General features: G+C 38.1%; 1 long non-coding RNA gene across 1 annotated transcript in view; it reads left to right on the top strand.

Moving 5' to 3' along the window:
- Window positions 1-14,018, top strand: part of LOC121316013 — a 105,073-nt gene that overhangs the window by 9,735 nt on the left and 81,320 nt on the right. The window contains exon 2 of the long non-coding RNA XR_005950354.1: window positions 85-277. This is a non-coding gene — a long non-coding RNA (uncharacterized LOC121316013). The remainder of the gene's footprint in view (window positions 1-84; window positions 278-14,018) is intronic.

Genomic DNA, 14,018 nt, shown 5'->3' on the forward strand with positions numbered 1-14,018 from the left:
TCACACTCTGCATGGGTAGAGAGCCAGGTAAGTTATGTTATGATCAAAAGCAAATGCATGATCATCTTTTTTCTTGTTTTGTAGATGGATCTCTTACTCCTTTCCCAAGCTATGAGAGACCCCCCCCTCTCTCAGAGGTACATTGCTGTGATGTGGAGGTCTACAGCACATGCAGGAGACCATACAGGATTGGACTGGATCTGACGGTGGAATGCGGGAGGTGTGGCGAATGGTTCCATGGCCAGATGACCTAAGAATGGAGGAGTGCTACACATGGGTAAGTATGGTAGTTAAAGGTGTGATAGATTTATTTTGTTTGTACATGTTTTTTGTACATTTTATACTAAGCATTCTATCTTAGTATATTATAATAACACCAACATTTGGTAATGCCTGTAAAGCAACATTACTATAATGTACAGCTATTTACATATGTAGAGTAGAGCATTGGTAATAAGGCTCATTATCTTCAGTGTTTATTTATGATGAGCGCACAAACTACTTATTTTCAAGATTTTTTTTTTTTTTTCAGCAGACCCTGATTCTGCATTGAGATCTGTTTATTTGGAGAAATATTGTAGATGCTTTAGCACTTTCATTTTTTATTGGTAAGGTATCTTAGTTTCTGAGCTACTGAATTATTGCCTGACTTGAGTATTTCTGGGGCAGAGATATCAAAAGTAAATTGGATGTCAGTTATAGCACCCACCTTGTTTAATGTAGTTATTGTGACCCAGCTGGGGAGGTGCTGATTCACTGTATTTAAGTGAAACTGTGCCAGATAAGTTGTGTGTAACATGATATAAAAGTACAGAAGATGTAATTCTGAAGTAATAAACAACTTCACATTTTACATGGACATGTTTCAGACAGTATATGTGATGCTTCAAATTCGATTTCCATGCCTATTGATATTAGACAATTACATACTATAAAAGTTAAGAGTATGAAATGTCCATATGATTTACTGATAACATATGTCACTATAAATTGGTAATGCCATTTTTAAACAGGGAGTCTCTTTAAAGTCCTTCTTTTTTGTGGGTTATGTGAGAAGGCATTTTAAAGTTCTGTTAAACCTACTACTAACACCCCACTCCATACGTGGGCTTTTTACCAAAGCTGACCTACAGTATCGTGTGTTTTTTTTTTTTTTTTTTTTTTTTTTTTTTTTTTTTTTTTTTCACTACTGCTGTCTAAGTCCTAGATATTATTTTACAATGGAGATATGCAAGCTGAATATCTACTATAAAGTTTGTTACATTTTTCAACATGTTGTGCCTTTTTTTGTGAATGTCTTTCTGGTTCTGACTTCTTTACACCTGATACACAACTCACTGAAATGATTGAGTTCAGGTTTCTGCTCACCATGCAGTGCTCTGTTAAGGGTTCAGCAGCACTAAAGCTGGACAGCTCAGATCTAGATTGACATCTACTGTAGCATTTACACAAATCTGACACCCTGTATGCTTAGTTAAGAGCCTGAATTATACACACTAAAAGTCAGGGACAATATGTAGTGGTTAACAATCACATTGCTTCTATTTCCAAATTTGTACTTTTGAGTGTTCGAAGTTATGAAAGAAAGATTCTTATTTTATTGCATATGATATAATTTGGCTTCCTACATATTAAAAAAATGACTGATAACAAAGGAACTTACTATAGCTAAGTATCAGAAACAACAAACAATTTGTAATTCTGCTTTGAGAATTGAAGGACTCCAAGATAATACTAATGATCAGACAAACACTGTAGGAAGTGGCAACATATACAATGAAGGAGTAGTACTTCATCTTTTGACCTGTTCATTCCTTTAACTCAATATTTGACATTCCCTAAATATGTCTCACAATATACAATGAAGCTACTGTATAACATATATTAATCATACTGCCTTATTGGAGTAAATAACAATATTTGTAGACCCCAGCTTAGTTGCAACACATTCAAGATCTGTGATTGTTGTTTTAACACAGTTGTAAACTTAATTTCGATTTTTAAACAGACTGCACTCATGTGACTTGTAAAGCTAATGTATTGTCCATTTTATTGTTTCGATTGTCTTCTGGTTTATAAAGCATGGTGCAGTTTTTTTTTCTTCGTATACAGCTGCAACAGAGCTTCAAAAATGTTTTACAGTATGTGTCTTTGTATACTGTACTGTGTGTATGTGTAAATATCAGCCTCTCCACTGTATACTGTGTTTTATTAAGTTGCATAGGTTAGTGAAACTCTTCTTACTAGACACCAGTGAAAAATGGCTGCTTCAAGAAATATTTTTTCCTAGGCTGTGCTGTTTTCCATGGTAACAGCTCTGCCCAGTGGTAACAATGTGTCATTTCTGGGTGAAAAATGGGCAAACCTGACATGACACCCATATTGATTGATTCATGGCAGCCATGTTTGTTCATGTAGGAACTTTTCCTGAATAACTTTTTAGAGGACACTACATAGATAACACCGTGTACCCAATTATATATATATATATATATATATATATATATATATATATATATATATATATATATATATATATATATATATATATATATATAATATATTTTGTTCCTGGGTAGTAAGTGTTATTTCCTAATTGCTTATGCCTCAAAAGTATAGAAAATATAGAAATTATTCCCCACACATGCTTTTGTGACCAGGACAGTCATATTTCAAAATATCACTATTTCCAATGGGAAAATGGGCAAATGTGTGTCTTTTCATTCACATAAAGTCAGAAAAAAACAACATATGAATCCAAATTAACATGTATTTATACTAAAGTAATGCAAAAATGACTACAAAAGATTTAGATGTGAGTAGTTTTTCGAGATTTACGATTATACTGTATTTAGGCACGAGGATTGCACAGCACTTCACATGCAAGTAAAATGTAATATGTGAGCACAGGGAATTGCACTTTATTAATTCACATGCAGTTGTACCGAGACTCCAATTGAATGATTGATTAGCAAATCGAGTCTCGGTACAGCTGCATAAAAGCAGCATGTTTTCACATACTTGGGGTTGTGTGTTCGGTGAGTGGAGAACGGGATTGGAGATGGAGGTAATAATTGTGATAAGAATACTCGTATTTTAAAATATCTGCTCACCGTGTTTTGTGTAGTGTTAGTCCGTTTTGTTTATCTCTTTTTGTTTTGCCGAATGTGCAGTGTCCTTGTATTTTTGTTTGTTACAACCTTTTTATTTTCTGTTCTGTTTATTTATTAAATGCTGCGTGAAAGCATTCGCTCTGCTCCACCAAACTCCATCTCTCTCTGTTGTTTATTATGCTGTTTATGGTAGGATGTCCTCCACTTATCACAGATTTAGTACATTATGTTTGTTTAAATAATTGATTTATTTATTTAATATAGCATTGACAAGGCTGTTCACGGTTTCATTGTATAATGATAAAATGTCATTCACCTCCGCTAACAAGGTGGCAGCAGTAGTTTTAGTGGTTATTTGCATTACGATTAACAGGTCACTCGTGATCTTTGCATCGTCCCTTTGGTTCACAGCCGCAGCCAGCCTCCCGCAATAACATTTCAAAGCTGCGCTGGGCTATGCAGAATCTGCACACATTTCTGTGTGTGTTGAGTGACGTCTACAGCGCATCTCCCAGATTCTGTGCAGCACTGTGCAGAACTGCAGAAAACTCCGCTATAAGAACACGACGAATGTCAAAACTAGCACAGACCTGCGACTGCAATGGAATAGCCTACTTATTATCAACATAGTTTTGTTTAAACAAGTTATAACCGTATGCTAATTTTCATAGGTAAGCTAAGAAATTTTTTTTTTTTTTTTTTTTTTTTTTTTACAAACTCCACGTGTAATAATCATTGGAAGCTTACTTGTGCAATGTCGTAACTAACGTGTAGCCTGTAATCCAATAACACATTTTAGTATTAATACTTTGTTTTTTCTATACATATTTTATTCATCTGGTTGAAAAAATAAACAGTTCATCTCTGCTCTTAAACAGTAACCTGTGGTACATGTTTGTGTTAAACAATAAGACTGATCATTTCCCAATTCTTTTCACTAACACGTTCATTTCAGTTCCGTATGTAGATAGCAGTGTTAAATCAGACCCGATTTCTCTCTAAACACAGCCCTATCGATACAACTTCAATAAAATAAACGATAGAACCTATAACTGAGATCTCTCATAAATATTAACATCCTCCCGAAATCATATTTATGGTAGCCTTACAGAATAAAACAAATTTTGTTCATACTTAAAGACCCCAGAGATTTACCCTACTTAGCTCAATCCAGACAGTTGTCATGCTGATGCGCTGGGGAGACCGCACTGGGTTGATCCCCGGAGCCAGCATCGTAGCCGTTGTGTGTGCTGATGCGCTGGGGAGGCAAAATGAGCTGATCCCTGGAGCCAGCATTACACTTCAGCAATCAACACCAGACAGAAAGATATCTACATCATCAGATGGAAAACCACGCAAATGGATGGAAAGGCCGTGTCCTGTGTTTTTTGTATGTTACAACCTTTTTATTTTCTGTTCATTTTATTTAGTAAATGCTGAGCGCAAGCAAGCGCTCAGCTCCACCAAATTCCACCTCTCGTCGTTTATTTCCTGGCTCTGGTCTGACGCCACCCAATCCGGCCGTCTTTGTGACAGGGACACACAGCTATTTGTGATGAAGCATCTATTTGAGGCTGGGTCTCCCCCTCAACGATGCCAGAGCCAATTAATTCCGGTGTAAAATACGATCTACTTGAGTCTCCAGCCTGATTGCCTTACTATGCAAGCCTACCTGTCGGACGACAGAGTAGCTGTTATGTGCAACTGTGTGACCCTGTTCAACAAGAGTTCACAGTACAATTGGTGTTGTGTTAAAAACTATTGGGTCTGATGGCCACGGCTTCATCACCCACCCAACTAAGGTTACTCCACAAGCGCCCAATCCAAGTGCAGCTCAGTGCCTTCAGCTGCACCCCAAGCGTGACAGACACCGTCGGCTGACTGTGTCCCGCCTATGCTGGGAAGCTCTATGCTGGTTGAGGCAATGTGGAGTCCTTTCATCCACCACCATTTACTTCGGAAGAATATAGCAAGTTGAATTTCCTCTGCCCGGTTCGGGCATTGAGATGCTACGTGGATAGGACGATAGGTCATTCTGACCAGCTCTTTGTCTGTCATGGGACGTGGATCCTGGGACAGCCCCTCTTGAAGCAACGACTGTCACATTCGATTGCAAACACAATCTCGACTGCGTATGATGGTGCTGGCTTACCCCCACCTGGGCAGGTAGCCGCACATTCCTCAAGAGGTGTGGCTACATCATGGGCCCTCTTTTGATGTGCCTCCATGGCTTGTAATGCGGCTAGCTGGGCTACCCCACATACTTTTTCCAGGTTCTATCGCCTTAATGTGATAGATCCCTCATTGCCTTCAGTGGGCACAAGGGTCCTTGAGGTTGCATGCTTGCACTGCTGACCTCTGGTCACGCAGGGCTGAGGTGTCTCTCGTGTGCTGCCGTTCTTCACTCCCTCGCGATGGCTCTGGTATTCATTTTCCCATAAACAATGTTTGGTGGCCATCTTCGAATTGAAAGGGAACGTTAGTTTACCTACCGTAAACCTGGTTCCCTGAAAGGGAAGATGGCTACCAACCGCGAGGTCGCGTTGGTTGTCATTACTGTTTCGTCGCGAAAAGAAGTCATCGATCCTTCCCTGAGTGACGGTTTTATCCCCTTGGTAGGCAGACCGAGCAGGTCATCGAGGGAAGGGGGCCTATTGGCAGCTTTGATAGTAAGAGCTCAGTGACACCTATCAGTAGACAGGCGTATATCCCATAAACAATGTTGGTGGCCATCTTCTCTTTCAGGGAACCAGGTTTACAAAAGGTAAACTTACGTTTTATACGCATTTTAATATAACATGAAAAAAGACCACTGCAGTAGTTCTAGGTATGTATGTACTCCCGATAATTCTAATGATAATCCAGTGTGTTACAATGCAAAACATATAAACACTGTTGGCTAATGCAGCCAAAGAAAATAATAGAATATAATAAATAATAACGCAAAACATAAGGAGGAATAAAAATAAAGATATAACCTCTGAATGATTATGTCAAGTTAAATAAGTACGGTGGTCTCAATATTCTACATCAGTTGTGGGCAGCTTGTGTCCTGCAATGCATCTACATGTGGCCCCCTCATCCATCCAAAAAGAAAAAAAAAAAACACAATCCCTAAGAACAAAATGGATGTTAATACTCTCTTCCATTGATGAACGTAAAATCAAAACATAAAATACGTATAATTTACTGTGTACAGGGAGTGAAAGCGTTAACAGAATGGTGTCGCAAGGTATGACGTTTCAGTTTACTCAAGAGTTTTAGCTGATGATTAAACCTGCAAGTTTAGTTGAATACTTCTCTGTTGTAACCAGCAATTTTCATTGAATACTTCTCTGTTGTAATGGTAGTTTTAAAGAATGGAGAATGAAGAAAAAAGAAATGGATCAATTTGTTACTAGGTTAGGTGGAAAAGATGGTGGACACCCAAGTTCATCTGCTACGTCAAAAAGCAGTGAAGGAAGTGTCAAAAAGTGAAAGACTGGTGATGAAGGTTGTACTGTTCAAGAGAGCTGATAGTTTTTTTGCCACCAACAACAAGGGGAAGCCGTTTTGAGTTTTGTGACTGCTTGCAAAAAATGCAAAGCCCTTCTTGGAGGGAAAATTAATAAAATAGTGTTTTATCGAATCTTCTGGGATTTTATTCGAGGAGTTAAAAAACCGAGAGGAGATTCTCAGGCGTATAAGAAGCCTGCAACTCAGCAGATGCAGTTTGTCGCAGAGTCAGTGATATTTCAGACAAATTGACCAGTCAACTTCAAAGTCCTGGAAGAAACACACAGTACTGAGAGGTGAAATGGTGAATGCGCTTGCTTGCACTGGTTTATTGCAAATAAAAGGTTTAAACAGAAAACAAAACACTAAACAAAACAAATGGTGCAGTGGCCAAAACAAATAGACAGACAAACAAACAGTGCATGAATGCTACACAAACAAGTTTCGTGCTGGCCCTGCAGCACAATAGCAATTGTTATTAATTTAATTATTTTTCTCCTTCTCTCTCCTCACCGAACACCCAACCCCAAGTGAGTGATTTGTGCAACTATTTATACAGCTGTGGTGGTATTCAATTACTAATTAATTATTCACTTGAATCCCAGCATGTGAACTAATCTGTGCAATCCCATGCTCACATACTATTACATACTTTATCTGCATGTGAAGTAATTGTGCAATTCTCGTGCCTAAATACAGCTATATATTTTAAATCACTCTTGCTACATAGCCCCATTATATCCAGTGCACCACTATATCCACATATAGCTGAACAAATAAAACACAAAATACACACAGGAGCAATTGCACACTGCCACAATACTTCATTCAAGTGAGGTGTTTAGTGTAGCTCTGGACGATGTGTGTACAGCAAGTTAAATATAAAGGAGGAATCTCTGGGCCAGGTAGATTACATGGGCGCACACAAGGGACAGACTTTTTTCAAAGCATTTTTTAATTTTTTTAGAATGCATGCTTTGCCACTAGAGAACTTAGTTTCTGTCACAGATGGCTGTTCTTTATGGTCGGAGTAAATCGTGGATTTGTGACCTCACAAACCTAACTTGTTCAGGGTGCATTGTATAATCCAGCAGGAGGCACTCTGTGCAAAGCTAGACAAGGAAGATAGACTGAAGGCTGTGATGGGCAAAGTGGTATATTGTTACTTTTATGCGAGTGCGACCATTACACCACCGGCAGTTTATCAAACTTGTGAATCAACTAGATACTGAATACTGGGACCTCATCTAACACTCTGAAGTACGTTGGCTAAGCAGGGGAAAGATACTAAATGTTTCACTACACTACTCCCATCTATCCGTCAGTTTCTTATTCAGTGTTCCCATGCACAGGCTGGATTTGTCTTTTCTCACTGATATCGCCAAAATTTGGATCAAAATCTACACGCAAAATTGGCCATTCACAGGAAAAATCACCTATCTAAGCTAATTGCAAGCATCAGGAAATTCATACTACAGTTGCAAGTAATGTCAGATCAGCTGCAGTCTCACAATTTCATGCATTTCCCATCTTAAAGAAGCACTGAACAACTGCTGTAATGCTGGCAAGACTGAGTATGACGCATCTGTTCACACAGGCATGCTTACTGGACTGGCAGAGTGTTATGAAAAACAGTTTTCATCACTGAATGAGCTGAAGCCATTCATTTCACTGCTTACAAACCTGTTTCGATTTTACTTTGGTAACAGTGGAACTGTGTGCCAGAGGCTTGGTCTTGACAAGAAAAACTTTGAGGAGGAACTTGTTCACGTGCGTGCACTGGCTGAAGATGTCATCAACCAGCTGAAGAGAGCATTTCTAGGCCATGTTCTCCTCCTTTGCGCCGCAAAGCTATTGTCAATTTTTGGTTCAACCTATACATGCGAACAGACATTCTCTGTGATGGGAAACATCAAAAAACAACAAAACGCAACAGACTGAGAGATGGAAACTGCATTGCTGAGTTGCGATTTGCCTGCACCTGCCATTGTTAAATTTGCAGGTGGAGCAGCAGCAAAGGCCATTCAAAATGATCTAGACAAGATTCAGAACTGGGCAGACACATGGCAAATGACATTTAATAGAGGCAAGTGTAAGGTACTGCATGCTGGCAAAAAAACTGTGCTTTATAAATATCATATTGGAGATACTGAAATTGAAGTAGGAATCTATGAAAATGACCGAGGAGTTTATGTTGACTCAGAAAGGTGGGGAAGCTATAAAAAATGCTAACAAGATGCTCGGATATATAATGAAAAGTGTTGAATTTAAATTAAGGGAAGTAATGTTAAAACTGTACAATGCATCAATAAGACCTCTTCTAGAATATTGTGTTCAGTTCTGGTCGCCTTGCTACAAAAAGGATATTGCTGCTCTAGAAAGAGCGCAAAGAGTGACCAGAATTATTCCAGGTTTAAAAGGCATATGCCATATGCAGACAGGCTAAAAAAATAAATGAATCTATTCAGTCTTGAACAATGAATACTACACAGCTATCTGATTCAAGCATTCAAAATTCTAAAAAGGTATTGACAATGTTGACCCAAGGGCCTTTTTTGACCTGAAAAAATAAACAAGGACCAGGGGTCACAAATGTAGATCAGACAAAGGGGTATTCACAACAGAAAATAGGCACTTTTATACACAGAGAATTGTAAAGGTCTGCAACCTGCTCCCCAGTAATTTTATTGAAGCTGACACCCTGGAAAATAATTGCTGACACTTGCAAAATAACATTTTAGTGATGGATAGAGTTCTGGTCAAAGGTTTTGTGGAGTGATGAAACAAAAAATCGAGTTGTTTGGTCATGCTGATGGTCATTACGTTTGGAGAAAGTCTGGTGAGGCGTACATAGAAAAGATCACCATACCTACTGTCAAGCATGGAGGTGGTAATATCCTTCTATGGAGCTGTTTTTCCTCTAATGGCACATAAAATTTAGTTCCAATACATGGCAAGATAGGTTATATAGCATAACAAAAGATATTGTCCAATCATCTGAAACCCTCTGCTACAAAACTCTATCTAAAGTGCAACTGGACGTTCCAACACAACAACGATTCAAAGCACACATCAACACCTACTTCAGAATGGTTAAAGAAGAATAAAATCAAGGTTCTGGAATGGCCTAGTCAAAGTTCCAAATCTAAATCCAACTGAAAATCTTTCGTATGAGTTGAAGAAGGCTGTGCACAAAAGAATCCTCAGAATTTGAATGAAATGGAACAATTTTGCTTTGAAGAATGTCAAACATCACTTTAGAATCAATGTGAAGCTCATTGACAAATATCCAAATCATTTAAAAGCTATTCATTAAATTTTCCTTGTCAGGGTATGAATACTTTTGTATTCACATTTTTTGAGTTTTGCAAAAAAATTGCTGAAATAAATAATTGTAACTTTTTTCCCCTCATCCACAAAAGCTTACACATTTTGTACATTTGGGGGAGGGGGGGGCATTATACAACAGTAGAATAAACCCACGCCATCTACAGAACGTCATGTCACGTGTACATTTCACAGGGTGGAACAGGGTCACTTGCTGAGATGTTTTAGGACACAAAGTTAGTAAAGAATAACATATAAAGAGAGGCTCCGTCCTTCAAAGGCCCTACGCATATAAGGGGGGATCCATCATTGAGGAAACCCGACAAACAGGAGGGGGGGTCACATTCTCTGAGATGACCCAACAATCAAAGAGGGGTCACTGTCACTGAGATGACCGCAAGCCTCTTCGTTTGTTGGAACTAGAAATAAAAACACTGTTTAGTAATATTATCACATAAAATAGGTTCTGACTCTTCACTGGCCCAGCATATGCAGTAGGGGGGTTCCATCACTGAGGATACCCGATATACAAAGAAGGGCACCTTTCTTTGAGGTTACCCAACATACGAAGAAGCTCGCGAACCGGAAAGAAAACAAAGTTAGAAGATGTTAATACTCATAGAGCGGGGTGTTCCGCCTCTTCAAAAGCCCAACATAATAGAAGGGGGGTTCCATCACCGAGGAGACCCGACAAACAGGAGGGGTTCCGCCGCTTGGGGCCCTCACATGAATAGAAGCATCAGAGCCTGAAAGAGAAGTAGACAAAGGATTATGCAAGCTAAAGGAGGGGTTTGGCCTGGGGTCCCCTCTGACTTTCGCAGAACCCTCCATTATGAGATCAATGAAGAGACGCTTAACAAAGGGTTGGAGAAAGTGAAATCATTGACCCCCCCAGAGGAGACTGATGCAAAGGCGGTTTGAGATTCTAAAGGAGGAGGGAGGAGGAAAAGAAAAAACACAAGACAACTAGGAAGAGGTGAATAAGATTTAAATAGATTTAATTGGTGGAAGAAGAAAATAGGGCGTACAGGCCTAGTACCACCCCCTGAACCACACCTATAGGTTAATATTAGAAATAACAAAAAAATAACTTTTTTTGTGGACCCTTCTCCCTGTTGAGAACCACTGGGTAAATGTGATGGATACTTATGGAGGGTACTGTGTGTGTGTGTGTGTGTGTGTGTGTGTGTATATATATATATATATATATATATATATATATATATATATATATATATATATTATATATATATATATATATATAATTAGGGGTTTTAATCGATTAAAGATTAATCATACCTGTGGCTTTTGATCGATTAAAAAAATATTGATCGACTAATCTAGTCTACCTACATAATGCATAAAGAAGTGCATAAGAAAAACTAGAAAAATGGCATAGGGTACATTGAAAGATGGTGGCAAGCGTGCTACAGGAAGATATACCAAACACTTCACTATAGAAGCCAAGGAAGGAAAAAAAGACTGCAACTTGCAAGATTTGCTCTTCAGTGCTTTCCTTTCATGGCAGTACTACGAATTTATCATATCTGAATCGCAAGTAAGTTTATTTTTCTTTTATACAGCATGTATGTTTAATATTAATCTTATATTATTAAACTTAATTCAATTAAAATCAGTTTGTTTTTTTATGTTATACTAAAAAGGGCTCTACTAGTTTTTTTTATTTTGTTTTGGTTTTTTTAGACATGGTATTTGGCTGAAAGAAGTGGAAGCAGGCAGTACTACGCAAACAAAAATGTCAAAGTACATAATTAAACAAGATTCCGTGCCTCCCGACTGGAAGAAAGAATGAACTGAAATCAGCGATTGCAAAGTGGATTTCAATTAACTCTCGTCCTCTGTCTATTACGGAAGATGCTGGCTTGTTATGCAAATTGCAACCGATTGCCCAACGTACAGTCTACCATGTTACCAAACCATCTCTGATCAGATTAATTGTTTATATGAAACACAGGGCATTAATCCAGGACCAGCTGCAGAATGTAGGAGGGATCAGCATTACTGCCAATTTCTGGACAAGCGTTAAAAACCGGAACTATCTTGGATTAATAGCTCATTATATTGAAGGCTGGCAGCTTGAATAAAAAACTTTAGATGTAATTGAAGTACCAGAGTGAAACACAGTGGAAGTATGTGGTAGCTGTTTACTGAAGTGATTCAGAAATGGGGAATCGAGTCTCAGGTTGTTGCAATTTTGTCTGACCTTGGAAGAAACACTGTTAAGGGCATTGTGAAGCACACGGCTGTGAACTGCCTTGTGCATATTATACAGAGAGCAGTCGCTGCAGGTTTTAAAGTTGCATCTATGCATGATCTGATGTCAAAATGCAGGAAGATAGTTGGGCATTTTAAGCATTCATCAGCCAAAGCAACCAACCTGGCTTTTGCCTGCAAGGATAAGGAAATTAAACACCAGAATCTTGTACAAAATGTAGCAACACGTTGGTTTTTGTCATTAGCAGTGGCAGAAAGGCTTGTAATGCAAAAGGAGGCAATTATTTATGTGCTTAGCAACAGTGGCAAGTTTGGCATAACACTAAGCCAGACTGAGTTTTCACGGTTTGATTAAATTACTTAAACAAGTGAAGGAGATCAACGATTTCTTAGGCGGTGAGAGCTATGTAATGGGGAGCTGTTCCATTTTTGCCATCCTTAAATTGGAGCAAATAATGGGTGCTAATGAAGATGACCTGGCCTACGTGATCAGATTAAAAAAATGCATTCCATGCATACATGCAGGAGTTGCCGGCTCATACTTTACTACAGGAAGCAGCAGCAGCGGATCCACGTTTCAAGCGTTTGAAGGGACTAAGCCCCGAAAAAATATATATGTGAACATAATTTAGATATGTTATTTAACATTGTGCGATCAAAGAAACTACAAAATTATATCTCAAGTGCACTGGAAGCCATAATAGTACTTAACGTTTGCAGTGCATTCCATTGTGTTTTAAAGACTAGTTAATCCTCTCAGGCATGGACTTAATGGTGACATTTACATGCACAAGTCATGACAGTTTTCATCACAACGTGTTTGCCATACTTTTCAGGAAATGAGTTGCTATGCAGATCTAATTTAGGAAAAAAAAACGTCCGTACCAATGCAGATTACTCAATTCATAGTCATTTAGGGGAGGGGATATTTAAATATCCATGGCTGCTTACTAAGTAGGAAAAGAACGACACTGAATATTGTGAGGAGAGCTTCATGCATCGCCATGAAAATAAAAAAACTGAACAAGCTAAATGAATTCACGTGTTGTCACGCACATTCTGAATTACGCTGCACATTAGATACTTCTTTGTCTGGTTACCTTTCCAACACACACACACACACACACACACACACACACACACACACACAATTATATAAAATATAATTTCTTTAAGTTTTACTACTTAGAATTTATATTTGTGTGTGTGGAACAGCTAAAGGTTACATTTCATTAACACTAGAATTACCTTTTACAATTTATGTTTTTATTTTGAATATAACCTACAATATTATTTTTTATATATTATATACACACACACAAGTCTGTTTTTTTTTTTTTTTTTTTTTTTTTATCTCTACTGGACCTGGCAGCGACCCATTCTTTCATTTTGTACAAGATAGGAGAGCTTAATTTTGAAGCTAGCCACAGCACTTCAGCAGAAACATTTCAATCAGAAAACTACAAAGCTGCAGGCTGCAGCAGCTCAACCTTGGTTCTGTGCTGCGAGTGACACACACGCAGGCTAAATCATGTTAATTTCATTTTAGATAAAAAAACTACTTTTGTTTTGACAGTTTTGTATGGCATATACCTGTTTACACACTAGTTTCTTTTGAAATGTTTATTTTGTCATAGTTTTTCATTTTTTTAAGTAGTGCTTTATATGTGTTAAGTTAGAAAATACACCCTTTTATGTTTAATTGTTCATTTAAATATGGCATTTCGTCTGTGCAGATGTTTAATATGACGTTCTTGAATAAAACTTTTGAGTTGTATTTGATAGTGTGTCTTTCATTTTAATATTGATGATGTTTAAAATGTACTGTGATACTGACTGCCGTTGGCA

Source organism: Polyodon spathula, chromosome 5 (genome assembly GCF_017654505.1).
Source record: "Polyodon spathula isolate WHYD16114869_AA chromosome 5, ASM1765450v1, whole genome shotgun sequence".
NCBI classification, from domain to species: Eukaryota; Metazoa; Chordata; class Actinopteri; order Acipenseriformes; family Polyodontidae; genus Polyodon; species Polyodon spathula.